The 22,712-nt window shown below is 34.7% G+C and overlaps 1 protein-coding gene across 3 annotated transcripts in view; it reads right to left on the bottom strand.

Annotated features, from left to right (window-relative positions):
* The window catches only part of ATRNL1 (attractin like 1), a 730,944-nt gene that overhangs the window by 273,220 nt on the left and 435,012 nt on the right, over positions 1–22,712 (bottom strand). The window lies entirely within an intron of this gene.

Below are 22,712 nucleotides of genomic sequence, written 5' to 3'. Positions count from 1 at the left end.
GGAGCTGAAGAATACAACGAATGAAATAAAAAATGCAATAGAGAGCATCAACATCAGACTTGATCAAGCAGAAGAAAGAAGCTATGAACTTGAAGAGAGATAATTTGAAATTATCCAGTCAGAAGAGAAAAAAGGAAAAAGAAAAAGAATGAAGAAAGCCTATGGGAAGCATGGGACACCATCAAGCAACATAATTTATACATTACAGGAGTTTCAGAAGGAGAAGAGAGTGAGAAAGGGGAAGAAAGCTTAATTAAAGATATAATTGCTGAAAACTTCCCAAATCTGGGGAGAGACTTGGTAATTCAGCTACACGAGACTCACAGGTCCCCAAAGAGATTCAACACCAAGAGGATGTCACTGAGACACTACAATAAGACTGTCAATAATCACAGATCAAGAAAGAAATTTGAAAGCAGAAAGAGAAAAGAAACACATCACATACAAGAGAACCCCCATAAGGCAACCAGCAGATTTTTCAGCAAAAACTTGGCAGGCCAGGAGTGAGTGGGATAATATAGTCTAAGTGCTGAAAGGAAACAATCTGCCATCCAAGAACACTTTTCCCAGCGAAGCTGTCCTTCATAAATGAATAGGAGATAAAGACTTTCCCAGATAAACAAAAGCTGAGAGAGTTGATGACCACTACATCTGCCTTACCAGAAATGCTACTTAGTAACATGAAAAATCTGTGACGGTATAAAATTTACTGGTAAAGTAAGTATTTAGTCATAATGAAAAAACTAATACTCTAATGGCAATGTGAAAATCACTTAACTCTAGTATAAAGATTAAAAGCAAAAGTATTAAAATTCAATAGCATGTTAAAAGGATCATACACCATGATCAAGTGTATCTGATATACTTGATACAAGTGCATCTCTGGGAGACAAGGATGGTTCAACATATGTAAATCAATTAACATGATATACCACATTAACAGAATGAAGGATAAAAATCATAAATACCTCAATAAATGCAGAAAAAGCATGTGCCAAAATTCAACATCCTTTCATGATAAAAACTCTCAAAAAATTAGGTTAGAAGGACTGTACGTTAACATAATAAGGGCCATATATGAGAGGCCCATAGCTAACATCATAGTCAGCAGTGAAAAGATGAAAGCTTTTCCTTTAAGATCGGGAACAAGATAAGGGTACCCACTTTTGCCACTTCCATTCAATAAAGTACTGGATGTCCTGGCCAGAGCAATTAGGCAAGAAAAATAAATAAAGGCATCCAAATCAGAAAGAAAGAAGTAAAATTGTCTCTGTGTGCAGATTACATGATCTTATACATAGAAAACCATAAAGATTATTCAGTCATAAAAAAGAAGGAAATCCCACCATTTGCCACAATATGGATGTAGCCAGAGGGCACTATGCTAAGTTAAATAAGTCGAGAAAGACAAATATGGTATGATCTCTCTTGTATGCAGAATCTAAAAAAAAAAGTCAAACTCACAGAAGCAGAGAGTAAAATGATAGTTGACAGGGGCTGGGAAGTGGGGGAAATGGGGAGACGTTAGTCAAAGAGTACAAACGTTTAGTAACAAGATGAATAAGTTCTGAGTATCTAATATACAGCATTGTAACTAGAGTTAATAATACGGTACTGTATACTTGAAATTTGCTAAGAGAATAGATCTTAAGTGTTCTCACCACAAAAAATAAGGTAACTATGTGAAGTGATAGATGTGTAATTAACTTGATTTTGATAATCATTTCACAATATATGTATAAATCAAGTCACCACATTGTGCTCTTTAAATATATACAATTTTCTTAATTATACCTCAATAAAGCTGGTGGGAGAAAAAGAAACAATTCAAACTAAATAAACTAGGGAGAATATATCCCTTGAGAAAAGGTTTTTTTAGTTTGAATTATCAAAACTGGCTGTCTCCATTGATGCAGTCCAATTTTCAACTAACTGATTTGATGACAGAACACTGTTTAAAAATCAAAAAGCATGAAGGGTAAAGAAAAATGAATATAAAAATTTCATTACACCTTAAAAAAATGGTATATATACTATGTGGCCCAACAATCATACTCTCAGAGATTTACTGAGTGATTTGAAAACATACATTCACACAGAACTGGTACACAAATGTTTATAGCTGCTTTATCCATAATCACTAAAAACCAGAAGCTCCCAAATGTGATTCAACAGGAGGTCGGATAAGAAACTGTGGTACATCCATACAATGGAATATTATTCAGTGATTAAAAAAACGAGCAATTTATTTACACAACACCATGAATGAAACTTAAACGAAGTTTAAGAATACAGACCCAAAGGCTACATATTGTATGATGCCATTCATATGACATTCACGAAAAGATAAAAATATAGGGATGGAAAACAGATTATTTGTTGTCAGGGGTTGAGAGGTTGGAAAGCGGCTGACTACTAAGAAGCCATTCAAGGGAACTCTTAGGGTGAAAGAACCATTCCATGCATTTACTGGGGTGGTGGATACATGAAACTATGTGGTCTTATGTGGTCAAAACCTATAAACTTTACACCAGAAAGAGTGAACTTTCATGTATGCAATTACAAATAAAGGAACTTAAGTAACTTTGGAAAACAATGCTTTGGCTGGAAATTGACAGGGTAGAGACAAAGAAAGAAAAGACTACAAAACCCCAGTACGCTAGTTGGCAAATTTGTTTCATTCTGAAACTGCTGCATATGTACACAGGAGATGAACAATTAAGTACATGAATGATGGAGGGTGGGAGCCGGGTTTGTCAGTGTAAGAAAGGGAAGTCACAGATAAACAAGAAAGGAAAGTTAGATGAACCCCATGGTACTGGATAGAGTCAGAGATACCAGTATGAACTCATGTTTAACTTAACACACACACATACGCATACACAGTGGACAGATATAGAAACAACTGTAGATAAGTATGTATTCATGGCTTAGTATACATACATTTATTGCCTATCTCTGTCTGCTGAAAGGGTCAGAAGCAGTGACACCCAGTAGCAAAGAACACACCTAGAACCCAGATCTTGGTTTCTAATTATCATTCTCAATTAAAGAAACATTTGGAGAAATGATTCATTCCTGGGCTGAGGCAGAGAAAATACAAAATGAGCCTGGAGCATTTTGTAGTGCCAGAAAGTAAGGAAGTATTTAAAAAACATAAGGATGGGGTTATACCAAAGGGATACTGGAGACAACTTGAAAGAGCTCCCAAAGCTGCAACAATTTGAGAAACAAAATAAATAACATAGTATTCGATTATAACTCAATATAAAATATGAGTCCATAATGATACAAATTAATGATTGAATAAATAAACAAATTAAGGAAAAGAGACAAATCTTCCTTACAGAATAAATCTAAAGAATATAGGTAGATACCCAGAAGCGGAATAGCTGGATCATATGGTAGTTCTATTCTTAATTTTTTAAAGAATCTCCATACTGTTTTCCATAGCGGCTGCACCAGTTTACATTCCCACCAGCAGTGTATGAGGGTTCCCTTTTCTCCACATCCTCTTCAACATTTGTTATTTTTTGTCTTCTTTGTTATAACCATTCTGACAGATGTGAGATGATATGTAGTTTTGATTTCCATTTCCCTAATAATTAGGGATGTTGAACATCTTTTAATGTGCCTGTTGGCCATCTGTATATTTTCTTTGTAAAAATGTTCAGATTCTTTGCCCATTTTTTAATTGGGTTGTTTGGTTTTTGTTGTTGAGTTGTATGAGTTCTTTATATATTTGGGACATTAACCCTTTATCATATATATGATTTGCAAATATCTTCTCCCAATTGCTTTTCATTTTGTTAACGGTTTCCTTTGCTGTGCAGAAGCTTTTTAGTTTGATGTGGTCCTATTTATTCATTTTTTCTTTTGCGTCCCTTGCCTGTTGAGACATGGTATTCAAAAAAACAAAAACACTAATTCAAAAAGATGTTTGCACCACTATGTTCACTGCAGCATTATTCACAATAGCCAAGACTTGGAAACAATCTAAATGCCCATCAATGGATGAACGGATAAAGAAGATGTGTTATATATATATACAATGGAATATTACTCAGCTATAATAAAAGATGAAATCTTGTTATTTGCAACAACATGTATGGACCTTTAGGGTATTATGCTAAGCAAAATAAGTCAGATGGAGAAAGTCAAATACTGTATAATTTCACTCATAAGTGGAAGACAAAAACAACAACAATAAACAAACAAACACATAAATATAGAGATCAGATTGGCAGTTACCAGAGAGGAAGGGTGAGGCAGAAGGGTGAATGGAGGAAAAGGGCACATGTGTCTATTGAAGATAATTAGTCTTTGGGTGGTGAACATGATATAGTCTACAGAGAAACTGAAATATAATGATGTACACTTGAAATTTACATAATGTTATAAACCAATGTTACCTCAATAAAAAAATAAAGTATAATAAAATAAGTATATGTGAATAATTTCCTCTCTAGGAGGTGGGCTTAATTTCTGCCTTATTTCCTTCTCCTTCCTCCCACCCCTCACCATATCTACACTTAGTGACTTGTTTCTAAAGAATAGATAGAGAAATAGAAAAAGAGTAACTTTAAAATGGAGAATCCTAGAAAAATAATACCTTAACCAAATGATGAAGTTTAACAGTATCAGCAATCTGATGTACCCCTGATACATAACCTGCTAATATGATGTACTCCCTTGTATGATGTGATGAGAAGGGCACTTCACTTCTGTGGAATTCTTTCCAAAACTCACAATCCCAGTCTAATTACGAGAAAACACATCAGACAAACATAGATTAAGGAACATTCTACTGGATACTTGGCCAGTACTTCTCAAGACGGTCATCGTCATGAAAAGCATAGAAAGACTGAAAACGGTCACAGATAAGAGGAGGCTGAGCAGACATGAACAATGTGGTACCTTGGATTGGACCCTAGAACAGAAAGAGGACATTAATGGAAAAACCAGGGAAATCCAAATAAATTCTGGAGTTTAGTTAATGGTAATGTGCCAATGTTAGTTTCTTTAGTTTTGACAAAGGTAACATGGTGACAGATGATATTAACAAAGAGGGGAACTAGGTGAGGGGCATATGGCAACTCTGTACTATCTTTGTAACTTTTCATAAATCTAAAATTATTGTAAAATAAAAAGTTTATTAAAAATTAATATTATTACTTTTTCTGTGATATAAAGTTAACAAGCTTATCATTTCAGCTTGCATTTTCTACTTTTAAAATAAAAGGAGGTATTATTATTTTGTCAGTCTAAAAACTCTAAGGTTACTAAAAGGAGATATGGTGTTTGTGGCAATCAGTGCTTTTTTAACTCAAAATCTACATGACTGCTTTTAGTATGCCTTGCACTGTGTTACACATTTCCTGATTTCTACCTTACCACTGCACAATCAAGCAGTTAATACTAGTAAAGCTAGGCTTTTCAACCTCGGCGCTATTGACATTTTGGGCCAGACAATACTTTGTTTCTGTGGGGGCTATCTTAGTCTTCTCAGGCTGCTATAACAAAATATCATAAACTGAGTGACTTACAAACAACAAACATTTATTTCTCATAGTTCTGGAGGCTGAGAAGTCCAAGATCAAGGCATCGGCAGATTGGAAGTCTGGCGAAGGCCTGCTTCCTAGACGCATATCTTTTCCCTTAACCTCACATCGTGGAAGAAAGGGGCAAGCTAGTTCTCTGGGATCTCTTTTATAAGAGTTCCATCTTCATTGCCTAAATACTTCTCAAAGGCCCCATCTCCCAATACCATCACATTGGGCATTAGGTTTCAACATGAGAATTTTGGGGGGACACAAACATTTGGTTTATAGCAGGGGGCCACTGTCCTGCTCATTACAGGATGTTGAACACCATCTCTGGCCTCTATCCACTAGATGCCAGTAGCATCAAGTTATGATAACCAAAACTACAACCCAACCTTACCAAACATCCTCTAAAAGAGGATCAAAATCACACCCCCACTCCCTATTAAGAACCATTCTGCAAGGCAAGATATTACATATAATACACAAAGTATAGACAATTATTATTCACAAAAATATTGCTAATTTCACCTTGGCAATGTATCAGGAGGTAAATAACTGCTTATAAACCAACAGTGTTTCATTATTAGTTCTTCAAAAAGTAACACTCAGAGAATAGCCAAATAGCGCAATAGAATTTGACTCAGTATTCCCAATTCAAATCTTAAAGTGAGAAATGAAAACGTTGAATGTAAAAATCCTAGTTGTATGTACTAAAGTTTTATTTGTTCACTTAAAATTATAAACACATATTTCATATATTTAAAGTTTTAAAAAATAAAGTATAGAATTAACTCATCTTTTTCTCCAAAGGTAACAATGTTATGAATGTCTTGTATATTTTTTCCCCAAATGTTGGTGCATATACACAAAAGTGTGTTTGTATTTTTTTTTAAAGGCCCAAAGAGTACTGATGCAGAGTAATGAAAGGGAGTTCTAGTCTTGGTTAATTGTTAACTGGCTATGTGCTCTTGGGTAGGTCTCTGTGCCTCAGTTTCCTCTCTGAAAATGAAGAGTTTTTACTAAAAGATCTGTAAGTATCTTCACAGTTTTATTAATCCATGGCTCTGTAATATATTTCTAATAGAAATAATGCCTCAACTCCTCTCCCCAACTCCTGTTCCCAACCCCACATCAGCAGTCTTTAGCTTCTTGATAACTTTTATTTTAATGCTGGCCACCACAACAAACATATTGCATCTTCTATAGCTGCATTCTCTGTGTTACTGAGATGTCGTTAGTATTTTCCCCTCCGATCTTTGGATTCAGTAGACAAATGACCAAGTGCACAAAACATTTCTGGGATAGTGTTCCTAAGCTGAACCAATTTATCTGTAGCTTTAAAGTTAAATAAAATGGAATTTAATATCTAAAAACAGATTTTTTAAATACAGAAACAATTATGAAGTGGAGTAGCTTGACACAGAACAAGGTGACCTTGATCCCGTAGACTGCACCACTGGATACAATTATAGTGGGGTAAATAAAAAAGTAAGCAGAAAGATAAAATACCTACAAGTGGTTTGGATTTTAATTCTAGCATTGGAAGAGAGAAAAAAAATCTGATTCTTTTTTACATCTAAAAATAAACCTTGAAATGTGAAGAGAACAAAATTTTATGTCAAATTATTCATATGATAATTTTCATATATTGGAAAGTGATTATAATCCTTGAAGATAAAAACAGACTCACTCAAAAAATGTACAACTATTTTGTGTCTGGATTTTTTTTTTACTGTGAAACACTAAATTGTTTCAAAGCTGTATTCTTATTTATACATGGTGACAGGACACAGAAAGTTAAGCAAAATAATGACTCACTATCTTGAACAAAAATATTTTCTTTCCATATATGTATTACTCATAGAAAATTGGAATAGAAATTATCAAAAACCTACATATTATCTTCATAAATTATAATTGTTCATATCTAATAGCACAGCAAGAAAAATGACATTTGGGATTTAAAATGGCAAAATGATTCACCACGTTTCTTTGCCATGCTTTTGTCATAATGAAGTTGTTCCTGCTACTAAAACACAAGTTCAGGATATCAGACTCTGCCATGGAGACCACAGCCTGTGACTGACTGTGAGGCTTACAGATTAGCACAGGGAGTCAGCAAGTGGAGCAGTTAGCCACAGAAGCTGGCAAGTACTTAGTCATCCGTTCAGTGGGGAACATTCGTAAAAGGATCAGGAAGACAAGCTTAATGAGGACAGAAACCATGGAAGGATGCTACAGTTAAGAAGGCTGCCTTTAGATGGAAGTATGGTGGAGCAGATCTTCCAGAATAAAACTCAGGTGAGGCAAGAGTTGTGCGGAAATGGAACGGACCAAGCAGAGATTTGTCAATTAGCCAAGGCAGGTGCCACGATTCCAAATAAACTGCCTTGGCTACATCAGAGTAATATAAGGAACAACAGTGCTAAAAGGACCTTCAGAACCAGAAAATGCATGGTCTTATTCAGTTTTAGAGGGACCTTAATCCTAAAGCATTCAGATCTCAGCAAGCCCATTCTGTGTATCCAAATCAACTCATATATTTTACATCCATTAATGCTCAGTTCTCATCTCCTCCAAAACGGCGTATGCCATTGAACTCTTCTTTTAAACTCCTCTAGGATTTACTGTCTCTAACAGACATCTTTTCTTTGGTATTATACTATTATACGATAATATATTGCATACAATTTGGACTATACAATTCACTAATTATTTTATTCATGTATTCCATCTTTTTCTAGCTAGATTGAATATTCCTTGAGAGTAGACAGCTTGTTATACATTTTGAAACCCATAATGCCTAGTGCTGTTCTAGGCATAATAACAGCTACTATATAAATATTCTTCTAATGCATTAAAAAATATAAACAAATATAGCCAATTACATTATGCATGTATAAATATTATCTTTAAAGTATAAGTAAAATGTTACAAATTGCCAAGATTATTTTTTAATATATATATATATATATAAAATAGGGAGAGAGAGAGACAGCATACCATAGTGCTCAAGAGCATTGTCTTTCAACCAGACTAACCCAGATCTGAATCCTCGTTTTGCCTAGTTACTAGCTTATGACCATATCAAGTCATCTAAACTAACTGAACCTCAGGTTACTCATTGGTAAAATGGGAATAATAATAGTTCATAGGGTTGTTGTGTAGATTAAATGAGATAATCTATGTAAAGCTCTTGGTACAGGCCCTGACATATACCAACAATACAACAAAGAGACAACTAGTTTAAAAAATTATGCTGTTTTAATTTATACTATAATAAAAATTTGAATCATTCCTCAGAAGGGATACCAGTATATATTTCTTCACTTAACACTTTCCATTTTAACATGATTTACTTTAAAAGTTAACACAAACTAATCTAATTTACATCAGCTAATGTCGACAATATGTGAACTCTTTTCTTTTTCCTTTAAATAAATAAGATTTTCATTAAAATTATTTTTATCTTATTTAGAGCATCATTTTTTATGATATAAGACAATCAATTTACTGTCAAGTTGTTAATTCTGCCCTTGAAATGATCAGATAGTTGGAATTTATCTTCTATCATTTAAAAAATAACTTATTTGATGTTTTGAAATTCTATTATGAGGGATAACAACTAAATTCATAAATCAGATGGTATTCCCAAATAAATATTTTACCAAAAATCCTCAAAATATAAAGTATTTTTAAGAATATGTGATTATTCAATACACTTCAGAAAGAATGACAATAGGCTGCATGTGACTGATCAGAGAGTACACATCACACTCTCACCGAAATAACATCCCACTACCACCAATATAATTAAATGAAATTTCACTTTGAGTCATCATAGCCAAGCTCCATGGACTGTACCATGATTTATTAACACAGAATCTAGATTACTTCTGATCGTTTATTAAATTTGAAATTCTTGTATGACAAAAAGCTATGTGTCTCGTATACAATCTAATCTAATGTAAACAGACTCAAGTCTCTTGAAATAGGATCAATGAATAAAAAAGAGCAGGTGAGCTGCAGGGCCAAGAAGACAAAGCTGTCTGCACATAATCGTCTTACTCTTACTACCGGAACCGACATATTGAGGAAGTCTTTGTCACATATCTTACTGGTATTACCGTACAAATAATGTAGGTTCTTCAATTTGCATTTTATTAAATTTAACCATATTGGTTTAACTCATTTCTTACATTTATCACTTTTTTTCATTTAGTGCATATTAGAAGGGCACTGAAATTATACACAATACTAATTCAAAATTATTAAAACTATTATTTAATGTCCGAGAGGGATAATTTAAAAATGTCTCTATCGATAAAATATATAAAGAACATATGTTTGACAATTTTTGAACATAGGATATAATGAAACTATTGGCCCAGGATCTGGGAAGCCTGAGGTAAATTAACTCATAGCAGGCTACTGTTCCTTCTTTCCTTAAAATAAAATATAGAAGATCCCAGTATCCCCTAGGTAATGCTTTACGTGTTGAGGATACAAAGAAATGTATATCATCTGCCTTTTCAGGGCTCAGACTAATAGGAAAGAACAATATAAATTGATAATAACAATATTGTTCCTCTCTTACCTTCCCATGAATCTAAATCTATTGATTATTCTCCTTTTCCTGAACCTTTAATCCATTCCCTATTACCTGTCTAACCTCAGCATTTAAACCTCCTTTAGATATCTCCATTAACGTACATACATGCATACATACTTAATGTGTCCTTACATATGTACATACGTACAGGCCATCTATGTCCCTGAGCCACCACCATATCCCCCTAAACTTCAGCTGTATGTTCTCCCTTGTAGAGAAAAAATACTTGAAAGAGTTGTCTGTACTCACTCTCTTTTTCTCACATCTTACTTCTCTAATCTGCCTTCCATCCCCACCTCTCCACTGAAACTGCCTTAGTCAACGTTTGTCAACTTGTTCGTTTCTTTTTCTAAGCCCTCTCAGTCCTTACTTTACATTCTCAAAGCATTCTTAAAATGTCCTTTTATTGGCATGTGGCACAATGATGTTCTTCTGATGTGCGTCCCTGCTGCTCCTGCTCCATCATAATCTCCTTCACTTCAATGATCACCTTATATTGAGGACTCTAAAACCATATTACCAATCCTCATCTCTCCCATAAAATTTGCTCTTGCCCTAAAGGAGTTATAATATAAATGAGTATATATACACTAAGAGTATAAATTGAGAAGTATAAAATACAATGAGTAATATTGGTTAAAAGGTGTAGTATTAGGGGTATGAAATTTGTATGTTAAGATTTATGTACATAGACTTTATTTCATAAGAGATGTCATAAAAGGAAAGTTATAATCATGTCATTATATATAAGTTTGATGACATTTTGTGCTATGTTTAGTGAGCAGAAATTATATGTGTTAACCCAGAGAATTTACAAAGCATGTACTTTGAGCAAGATGCTGGGCTATAAACAAAGAAGATGAAAAAGAAAAGGAAGAATGTTTAAAGCAGAAGTTCTTAACTGGTGGAAGGGCCATCCATAGGCATATTACGGAAATCTGTCAAGTGCGTGTCTGTGTGAGAATTGTTACAATGAATGGGAGAAGTGACTGGGTTGGCATTTAACGGACAGAAGCCAGAGATTCTAAATGTCCTTCAACACACAGGAAAGACACTTCCCGTGCCACAAACTGTCCTGATTCCTGTATGACATTCAAATCTCTTACCAAGCATTCATCTGTTCATAATTATCTACGCCCAACACCTAACTACATTTTTATATAGACAGTAAGTATGTTTTGCACAAAAAATTTATTTTTTCAGGAATGCAACTACCAGGTATTTTAAGAGAAGACTGTTCTTTGCTTTGTTCCTAACTTTACTGTGAGTCCTTCACTTTTTCAGAAAATGACGTAACTATACTGCAATGCTGCTCCATGGATGAGTCACCAATACAACAAGCTCTGTCTGTCCACATCTGTGCCCGTCACATCTGTGGGGAACAGATGAAAGCATCTGACTACTTCATTATGTCTTCTACCAGAGACATATACAAACATTTGGATAGTAAAATGTATATTGATTTTTCATAAATTCCTTTTATGTCTTTTTGACATTAAGGCATTGTACCGCTTTTTAAAATTATGTGATTATATGTTATATTGGTAATAAGTTTCATTCTATGCTAATAAAGGGGAAACCACAAAATATTTGTTATAATGGCATGGAGTTGAGAATCACTGGTTAAAATTCTTGGAAGGACAAGAGTGACATGAGCCAATGACACTGTTGGAGATCAACAACAGCAGAAGGCCCGGCTAATATCAAACAGTAAACGTGCTATTCCCAGTTCTCCTGGTCACGGAGTCCCTGACTTATGCTAATAAAAGCATAATGAGGAAACCCATGTGAAAATAAAAGAGTATTTAGCAGCAGCAGTGCATATGGTCAGGCTTATTTTCCCACTTAATGGATAGTCTAAGGAGAAATTTGGGGAGGAATTTTTGCAGTAGAAAAAGAATAAAATCACAAGGCGAACAACTTAAGTTATAAATGAAAGAAAATGTATTAAGCCTAATGGGTCAGTGTTCTTTTTCCTTCTACCTGACATGACCACTGTCATGTAAATAAATAAACTGAGTTTTCATTAATTCACATTGCCTCATCATTTTAAGTTTTAAATATTAACATATGGAAAGAATCGAAGGTGATTTGGATTACCAGCAATTTGCAGCAGTTTGTTGCCTTACTTGCTCTCCCTTATTTTGCTGCTACCAAAGTGGGTTGGGCTTGCCCAAAAAGTGTAACATTAAGCCTCAAAATAATAACATGCAAATCAAAGAAAACGTTGACAAAATTCAGAAAAGATAGTGATCATAGGGTAAATCAGTCATCTTGGATTCCACTTTATCCCCTAAAACTTTATACTTTGGAGCCCCTTAAACTTTTTTTCATGCCAATATTTAAAGATAAAAAGCATAATTTGAATAATTTATTAATTAATAAGAAATATAAAAAGAAACTTTTGGCAACATGTGATGGTTGCCAAGGAAGATAAAGATATAATTCATGACCTACTCTTCTTTAAGTCATATAACAAAGACATTTTCAACATCCCTTAACAGCTTTCAATAAAATAAAATAATTGCCTTGATAATAATATATTTATATGCTTATTATTCATGAAATAGAGACTAAACTACATTAAGCTTCCATGTCTTATATAAACGTATCACCCTTTGTCTGGTTATCTATTGTAGCTTAACCAGCTATACCAATACTTAATTCACAATTTTGTGAGTGAGGAATTTTGGAAGAACTTGGATAGGCAGTTCATCTCTGATTCATGTTTTGTCAGCTAGGGGGACTGGAACTGGAAAATCCATGCCCAAGATGGCACTTTCAGTCACATCCTGGTTTCTTGATACTTCTTGGTGTCTCTCCCTCCCTCCCTCCATCTCTCTTTCTTCTCCTTTCCCTTCCTTCTATCCACAGGCCTTGAGCTTTTCACAGCATGGTGGTCTCAGGGAAGACAGACTTCCTTACATGGTAGCTGGCTTATCCTGAGAAGATATTCTAAGAGCAAGTATTCTAAGAGACAAGAAGCAGAAGCAGCAATCTCTTAGGGCCTGGGTCTGGAAACTAGCACAGTATCATTTCCACAGTGGACAACTGGACAAAGCCATCACAGATCCCACCCCAATTCAAGCAGAGGGAAGATAATGCTACCTTTCGCTTTGAATAATGCCAAAGAATTTCTAGTCACCTCAAATCCACTACAGCTTGTTTGAAGCAATAATGAACTATTCTATTTCCTGTCAGTAATTCTTATCCTCAGCTAAACACGAACACCAACTACATGTAAAGCACCATGCTAAGAGCTACATAAAACACAGTCTCTTACTTCAAGGAATTAAAAATTTCACTCAAAAAATGAAAAATGCAGCTATTAACATTTAACAGCTATTTTCCAGGTAATATTTTAAACCAGTCAAGGAGAAAAGGAGAATGATAGGGTGAGAAACAGCCTTATTTGAAGTCCACAGATTTTTATTCTGTCTACAACAGTAATGCCAATCTCCCCCATGTGCAAATAACTGGAAACCATTCCCTATTTTGACAAAATGTCAATAATGAATACAATGTTTCATACTGCATATATTGCATTTAGTTCTGAGGATAAACACAATTTCAGAGACAAATGTGGTGGGCTATTTCCTTGTCTCACAAGAAAAACCAGAGACGACCATATTTAATATTAGTATTCAGGATATATTATCTAAACCCAGAAATGATGCATATAAAAAGATGTGATCATAGGCACGTCTAAGATTGCATTTGTAGGTGGACTTTATGAATGATTTTGTTTGATAAATACTAATGAAACAAACATTTATTGAGTGCTTGCTATGTGCCAGGCCATTGCACTGTATTGTTTTGGAGATATAAAGATTTAAGGAGACATCATCTTTGCAGACAAGGCACTTAGAACGTTGGGGAGAGAGATGAGTCAACAGGCAATTCTGTAATAGTGTGACAAGTCCCACGGTAGATGTAAGTGCAGGCTGCTGTAGAAGGACATAAGGGAAAGACTTAGCTCAGACTGAGGGTTGATGTGCATGGGGGGACCCTCCAGAGGACAATGACGACCTGACAGCTGGAGGTGCATTAGAAGGATATTGTTGTTACTGTTGTTTGAGAATGGAGGCCAGTTTTGAGTAATGGAGGAGTGAGCAAACATTCTGAACAGAGGGGCAAAGGTTGCGAACAGATCTGGAAAAGAAAAACCATGATGGATTCATGGTAAAGCCCGTGCGGCTTTGGGAGAATTGGGGGAGAATCCTGGGCAGAAAGACATATTGAGAGAGAGGCCTGGGAGAGAGAACTATGATCACATCACTTGTGTTTCATTTGATGCTGGTGAGTATGGATTTCATACTGAAAGCCACGAGGAGGCACTAATGGATAAAATAAATGAACACGATAATTCCAGATGAATAATTACACATGCATAGCCACATATATAAAAGCATATTTGTAAAAAGCCAGTATAACATTTTTGAACAGTCACATATCAGAGCTCAAAAATGAAAGGACGTGAAGGCTTTTAAATTTAATATCATAAATCTGAAGAGTTTTATTTATGAGCCAAATGTGTTTTTTCAGTTTGCATTTATTAGATTACTTACTGATTTAGTGTTACAGTTTTAGTGTTATAATTATTTTATTCAGTGACAAGTATAAACTATTTTTAAAAAGTACTAATACAAAAGCTTCTGCTTCAGTTTTTAAGTAGAAACTATATAACTACAATGTGTAAATTGGTAATAACACTTTCTTTTCACTAAAGTGAAGGGAAATCTGCATGCACTGTAAACTTCTAATAATTCATCTATAATAAATGACCAATAATGATTTAGAAAATAAGACAAACTCAGAAAAAAGTCAATCTTCATCAAAAAATTTAGACAAATAGCAAACATTTCTTATCTAACGGTTTTTAGGCTTAATAATACACAATGCCATAGTCAGTTATAATATAACAATGTAACCATTACAAACAAATCTTTAATCTTCATGTGCTCTAGGTCTGTTAAAGATAAGATATATGAAGATATATGCTCTCATTCTGATGCTCTGAGAATATACGAGACCCTGAATATATGGCTTCTTTAAAGTTTTGCCCTTTAAAAAATCAATGACATTTTATTATCAATTAAAAGTAATGGTTATATACACGTTTCCATTATTCTGATTCTCCTAAATATTTCCTCCATTCTGCAAGCCATCTGTCTGCATTCATTTACACAGCCCAGGTATATTTCACAAATCGATAGAAAGAGTATGTTATTGATGTATTAGAGACAAAATGTGCACCAGGATCTACGATTACTAGTCAGTGCAAGAATTTTCTAGGCATCTGGCTTTGAGCTCATATTACATTCAGTGAATTATTTTCTAGTAATTGAAAAACAATGAATTATTTTACCATCTCAAATATATAATGAAAAAAATACAAAATAGAAAAAGCTCCAATTCTCCTTGGTCTATATTAGTTGAAGGTAAAACAAACAAACAAACAAAGGTTTCTGGCAGGTATTGTGAATGGAGAAATGCTACCTTTAAGCTACGAAAATGTTCAAAATCATATAAAAGGCTAAAATTGCGAAGAATAATTCTTTACTAACAATTATTTAGGATTCTACTTTGTAGCATAAATGTATTAAAATCTATAACAAATTTTTTAACAAGATGGTCCCTGAGTGTATAGAAAATATAAAATCCTATAACCTATTTTATAAATCCTTTAAACAATAAAACCATAGTTGTCTTCATGATCACAATGGTAGATAACTAAAGAGTTCATTCTAGCATATATTTCATGCTAATTTTACTTGGGTGGCCAAATTTAAGTTCATTATGCAGTATTTATAACCTGTTGCCATCTAGAAGGGAGATAAATTCAGCAATAACTGACCATTGGTAAATGACAAGAGAACTAGAAAAGTCAACTTCAAAGTAAACAATTACGGCAATTGGTCAAAGGTACCATTTCACCTTCTTATGAATCCCAATAGAAGCACATTTAATAATTCCTAGCAAGATGCTTATGTGAAAGTCCTCATCTCTAACTCCTCATAATCTATATGAGTTACATGAATGCCTTGGTCATCTTTTCAAACATACCTTTTCTTTTCTTTCATGCTGACTTTGGGAACATTGATCTTGCCCTTATAAACCGGATGGTGGCCAATAGCTGAAGTGAGGGCTTGCGGTTAAGTGTTTTTCCATGGCAAGCCAAGGGAACACTCACATTGACTCTCATTCTGCCTAGAACTAAGCACACTTATCGAAGCACATATAGATATCTGCAGATAGCACGTGTTCTACAAAGTCAGATTAAAACATGCTCAGGATTACAAATTAGAGGACTTACTTCAGCAATTGGTCCAAATGGTCCAAACTGAAGAGAGAAGTTATTCAGGGGGGAATAATCAACTAACCAAAAGGCAGAAATAGGGACAAGTTAATAAGGAAAAACACCGAAACAACATTCTATTAAGCTCTTTTCCTTACGAAGCAGCATTTTGTGCTCTCAAGATGGCTGACTTAAGTATGCCATTTAATTTTAATAGGCAAAAGAAAGCAAAATGTTAGAAAAAATTTTAAAAAAGAAGAAAAAACAACAATTCAATCCTTTTACTTTCTACTTTCCTCTTCGGTTTCTTTAAAAATCTTTTAAAATCCACCTGACCAATTTTACTATTCAAGCAAATATACGTATGTGTGCACACATGTACCTTCTATTGGAAGTTACCTATTTGTTTTGCTTTGCCTATTTCATTAAGTATTGAATAATCTCACAGATTTGATACTTCTTTAATAATTAATAATAAATATCTATTAACTATATTATAGTCAAACAGTAACTTGATTTAAAGAAAACAATCTCTGACCAATAAAATTTTATTTACATATAAATCATGATAAGCAAAGACAAGACAAAGCCTCCATGACATGAACAAAGAGCATATAGACTGAACTGCCAAGATGCTTGGACAGTAATGTCAGTTGCATCAGCTCTGCATACACTAAGGTTTCAAAGCCTTTGAACATATTGGGAAGAAGGTCGTTGAACTGATTTATTCTGCATGTGCACAGCTTAAGTACTACAATAATGAAATCACGTTCACTTGAAAGAAAATTGTCCAGTGTTAAGTTGCCAATAGCCATGTTAATAAGGCTTCCTACCTAACTTGGCTGATAGAAGCTTCCAGCTCAAATGCTATTAATTTATTTAGTAATTCTGAAACTCACAAGTGAATGAAGGAGAAGAGATCCTTTCTACAGAAACATAGATAATTCAGGAGGTCTATTGTTGTTATTCATAACAATGGAGCTTTCAGTTCTATTCTCTAATTTACTGTCACTTTATCACTTTTATCTTCCACTTTCAGTCTGTTTCTTTCATTGGACTATCTATTCAGCTGATAATTCATTTAGACTTTTGAAGTTCTATGCCATAAAAATTCCATTTAACTGCTTCCTAAATGGTGGTTAATCTGCACAAATTTTGAATTTGACCTTAATGGAACAGCTTATTCCTGAAGTTACTAGGACATTGGAAAACAGATCATGTCCTTAAAAGTGTACTTATTTTAAAGTTTTTTATCATTTACAAAATTAATTTTTCACAGAGAGATATTTGCAAAGTGCCTCCTTTTACAATAAAATACAAAGTCATTTTCCCATTTGAATTCCGTCTACACTGTTCAGAATCTCTTGCAAGCATCAGATGAGGTGTCAAAGTGCTTTGTTAACAAACTTATTTCCCAGATGTGGCTAGAACAGGGACAGAAGGCTCAAATGCTCTAACATACCTAACAATTCAATTACAGTTATCTTATGATGCCATCACATATTTTTCTTCAACAATCAAACAACCTCAGCTGGAAACCTCTAGCAATAACATAAATAAAGGACCATCTGGCTAGAATAATTAAGGAAGGCTGGAAATAAAACATTAATTAGTGCAGTATTTCAAACGACCTTCAGAGGCCTTATTATGAAATTATATCCAAACAGGTAATCATTTATTTCATGTTGCTGTTAAATTTAACTAGGCATGAATAAATACAAATACCAAATTTTTACCTTTTCAGTGAGAACTATTGACTTAAAATGGTAATGGCATTATATTTAATTTAAATTAAAATGACAAATAAATAAGTGATACCAAAAGGACACTACAAACTTTTAAAATTTACCTAACTCAAATATCATAGAATTTTAACATTGAAAGGACCTTTGGAGATCAGAACACCTCCTCAATTTATGGATGAGGAAACACAGGCTCAGAGAGATTAAATGATCTTCCCAAGGTCACACACCTGGAGAGACTAGAGACAAACAAGACCTGATCCTCACTCTAGAAATACTCTTTGCACTGACTATGAGAACTTACACATAAATGTTCTACACAAAGTGTGGTGGTTGCTATCTTGCCACTTCACTGAATTAAAACAAAATTTCACAAATCCTGCTAATGCACTAAATTACAGAGCCACGTAATGAGACAATACCTAAAGTAATAAACTACCTGATCAGAGTCCATGCCAGAGATGACGAGCTATCCATCAATGGATAAAACTACTCTTTTAAGGTAGTTTACTACTGTTTCATGCTAATGAAATGCAGCAGATGTGGATGCGTATCACTTCTAGACCATGGTTTTTAAGAAGCAGACGTGCCTTCTCCACTGTATATTTACCATTCTACTCACTGGAAGACCTAGGGAATGAGGGAGCCACAGAAGGAAGGGAAAAGGAACTTGACTCCCAGATGGAGGACCACAGCTTACTGGTAAGGACATCTACCTTAAACTGGTCCATGAGAGAGAAATAAATTTCTCTGGATACTAAAATCAGCATGACTACACTATCTAACTAATAAATGGTCCAAAGCAGACCTGACGGACACTAATTTTCATGCTACAGCAGCCATCATTATAAATATCAATGTATAGTTTTAAAGGAACATTAGAATAAAATCATACCTATTTCTTAAAATCAGTATTACTTTAAGGCCTTTTCAATAAACATTATCCCATTTATATAAATCTTCCATAACTTCTGCTCTTCTCTTGGCCTAAGTGCATATATATATAAAGCAAGTTTTAAAAGTTTGAGAAAACATACAAAAGAGGATAGAATGGGCTGGAGCATGGTATAGACAAAAGAATATGGGATCTGAAGGCAGAGATCTGGTTTCAAGTATACCAGTTTTGCCTTGAGATGCCAAGGACTAAAACATATCTGTGCTTATCTTCACCATCTTCACCCTTCAGCTTTCTACTTCAAACACAACTGGGTTGGGGTGACAGGAAATGAGGGGGACTTCCAGAACAGTTCAATAACAACTCCAGACTAACTCCGTCCTGAATCACTGCCAGAGACAAATAGAAGAAATAAAACCACTAGATAAACATTCAGAGTACGTTTCTGATGTCCGCTGTTGTCAAGTCGCCCAGCAGGTATACTACGGATCCACGTGGTATGCTGCAGATGTTTTCATCTTAATGTTTGTGGCAAGAACCCAATTTGGTTAAATGTCAAAATTCTTAGCAAATCCTGTGGTGCTTGTATGTGCAGAAAAAGAGGAAAAAAATGAATAGGAAACTAATAATAGTGGAAACCCATTAGGAAACCCATTAGGGGTGCAAACCGTGTACAGGAGGAACAAGGATGGAATGAAAAGTTTCACTGTATTACTTTTTTGATGACTTTCTTCAAGAGGAACAGTGTAATTAAATTAATACATTTTTTTCTATTATGAGCAAGTTATGGGTTTAAATAGAGAAGTATCTTATACAGTTTCTCATTTATGCTATAAAATTTGATGTGAGTATGAATGGACTGCACAAGCTGGATATATATCCTCCTGTTGTTGAACATGGAAAAACACAGTAAGCAATGAAAATCTTATTAAGAGTGCTTCAGAGTCCCTTAGAAGAATAAACTATTCAGCCTGTCTATTAGGCTGGAGTGATGAGCCTAAACCATGATAGCTCTATATTCTCTAAACTCAACTGAGAAATAATGTCAGAAGTGATGATACTCGATTCTGTCTTGCAAATAACTAGTTCAGAGCTGTGACTGTTTCACCAGACATTTTAGATGAAATGCAGAGCACTTAAAATGATGTTAATGAGCCTGCTAGAACAAAGAAGCTTTCCTCAAATAACCATGCACAACAAATGCAGGAATAATAATTACAGCTACCACTTGTTTGCTAACCACATGCCAGATATGTTGCGTCTAAGTAGCTTACATATAGTTTTCTAATTACCATGAAACCCCTACTAGGTACAAATGAAGACAGGCACTGACACATCATAATAGTCAACATTTATTTAGTATTTACCTTGGATCAAATTTTGCATTCATTCATTTTTTTCAGTTCTCACGGCACTGTAAAATAGGTACTATCCAAGCTTCCATTTAATAGCTATCATATCTTAAAACCAGTAAGTGGTTAAGCAAGGATATGAATTCAAGTGTAACTCCAGGTCTGTACACCATACGATGCAAGTATATAGGTTTTGGAATACGACCTGAATATGGAACTTTTTAGCTGTGTGATCTTGAGCAAGTGATTTCATCTCTTTGAGACTCATTTTCCTTCATCTGTAAAAATGAGTTTAAAACATTTACACACAATATTGCTGTGGGAATTACATGTGAGAATGTAGCAGTGCTTAGTAGAGTGGGTGGCTCATGGTTGTTATATTAGTTAAGGTAAGGTTGGCTGCTGTAACAAAGAAATCCAACAGTAGATTGACTAAAGAACAAAGGAGTTTATTCCCGTATCACAAAACAATCAGTGTGATTAGTTCAGATTGATGAGCAGCTCTGCTCCCGTGGTCAGTCAGGACACCAGATTGCTTCTAAGTTGCTGGTCTTTCACTCTTTCGAGCAATAGTTCTCAAATTTTTGGTTTCAGCACCCCTTTTCCCTCTTAAAAGATACTTAGGATCCCAAACAGCTTTTATTTTTGTGTATTATTGCCATCAAAACTTACCATATTAGAAATAAAAATTGAGCATTTGAAAAAAATATTAATTTATTTAGAATAGCAACAATAATGCATTTTTCTGAAAAAACTATATTTAACAAAACTAAAAATTTGTGAGAACAGCGGCATTGTTTCATGCTGGCAAATCTCTTTAATGTCTAGCTTAAAAGAGGATGACTGATTCTCAAATATGCTTCTGTTTTCAATGTGTTTTATTGTTGTGGTTGAATATATGAAGCAAAGCGAGATGCACACAGATATGTAGTTGGAAAGAGGAGCAAGCATTGTATTTATTCATGTATTTATGTATTTTTATATATTTATGTATTTTTATTAAACAAGGCATTGGGTCAAGTTTCATTTTTGTTATTTTTTAAAATTTTGGGGTTGGGTTTTTTGAGGTATAGTCCATATACAGTAAAATTCACCTTTTCAATTACAGTTTTTTGAGTTTTGATAAATGCATACAACTATATAACAATCACCATAATCAAGAAATGGAATAGTCTGTCACATCAAAATATTCTCTCATGGTCCTTTTTTTTAGCTAGTCCTCTCATTGACCTATTATTTCCCTATAATTTTGTGTTTTCCAGATTTCATATAAATGGAATCAAATAAGTTCCATCTGACTTTTTTGAGTTTCACTTCTTTCATTTAGCCTAACGCATTTGAGATTCACCCGTGCTGTTGTAACAGTAGTTTTGTTTTATCTTAACATTAGGCATTATTCCATTATGTGGATGTACCACACTTTGTTTATGCATTCACCAGCTGAGAAACATGTGGATTGTTTTCAGGTTTTGGTGTTTATGAGTGAAGGCACTATGAATGTTCATGTATAGCTTTCGTGTGCACATAAGTTCCTGTTTCTTCTGAGTAAATGCAAAGGAATGGGATTATGTCATATGGTATGTATATGTTTAAGTGTATAAAAAACTGCCTAACTGTTTTTCCAAAGTGATCATATGACTTTGCATTCCCAACAGCAGTGTATAGAGTTCTGGTTGTTCTGCATCCTTCTCTGGTATTGTCAGGTTTTCTTTTTGTTTTTTAGTGTGTGTGTGTACTAGTAGCAGCAGTAGTATCATATTGTTGTTGTAATTTGCATTTCCTAAGACTTATGATATTGAATATCTTTTCATGTGTTTATTGGGCATCCATATACCTTCACTGTTGAATTGCATGTTCAAATCTTTTGACTACTTTAAAAACTGCAGGAGAGTGGGCGGAGCAAAATGGCAGGGTGAGCTGACCCGGGATTCTCTCCCCTCCAAAATACAACAAAAGATTGGAAGAACTGAATTTCAGAGAATAAACATAATGCCAGCTTGTTAGAGACCTACAATACCAAGAAGGCGGAGATCATAACCTTGCTTACACCCTCGGAGGTGCTGGAACGGTAGGAGAGAACATCGCTTCCTCCCCTAGAGTCTGCGATCGCTGCTGCGCGGGGTCAGGAAGGAGTGGGGGAGGGGCTGCGTGACCAGGGGATCATCCAGGACTCCTGCCGCTGATTCAGTGGAGACCCGCTGATGGGGGGAAAGCTTCCGTCCGCAGGGACCCCATCAATCAAGGGCCTTGGGAGACCAGAGAACAGA

This window comes from Equus quagga, chromosome 2 (assembly GCF_021613505.1).
Source record: "Equus quagga isolate Etosha38 chromosome 2, UCLA_HA_Equagga_1.0, whole genome shotgun sequence".
Classification (NCBI taxonomy): domain Eukaryota; kingdom Metazoa; phylum Chordata; class Mammalia; order Perissodactyla; family Equidae; genus Equus; species Equus quagga.
The sequence above is the reverse complement of the archived record's forward strand: the minus strand, read 5'-3'. Positions and strand labels throughout refer to the sequence as shown.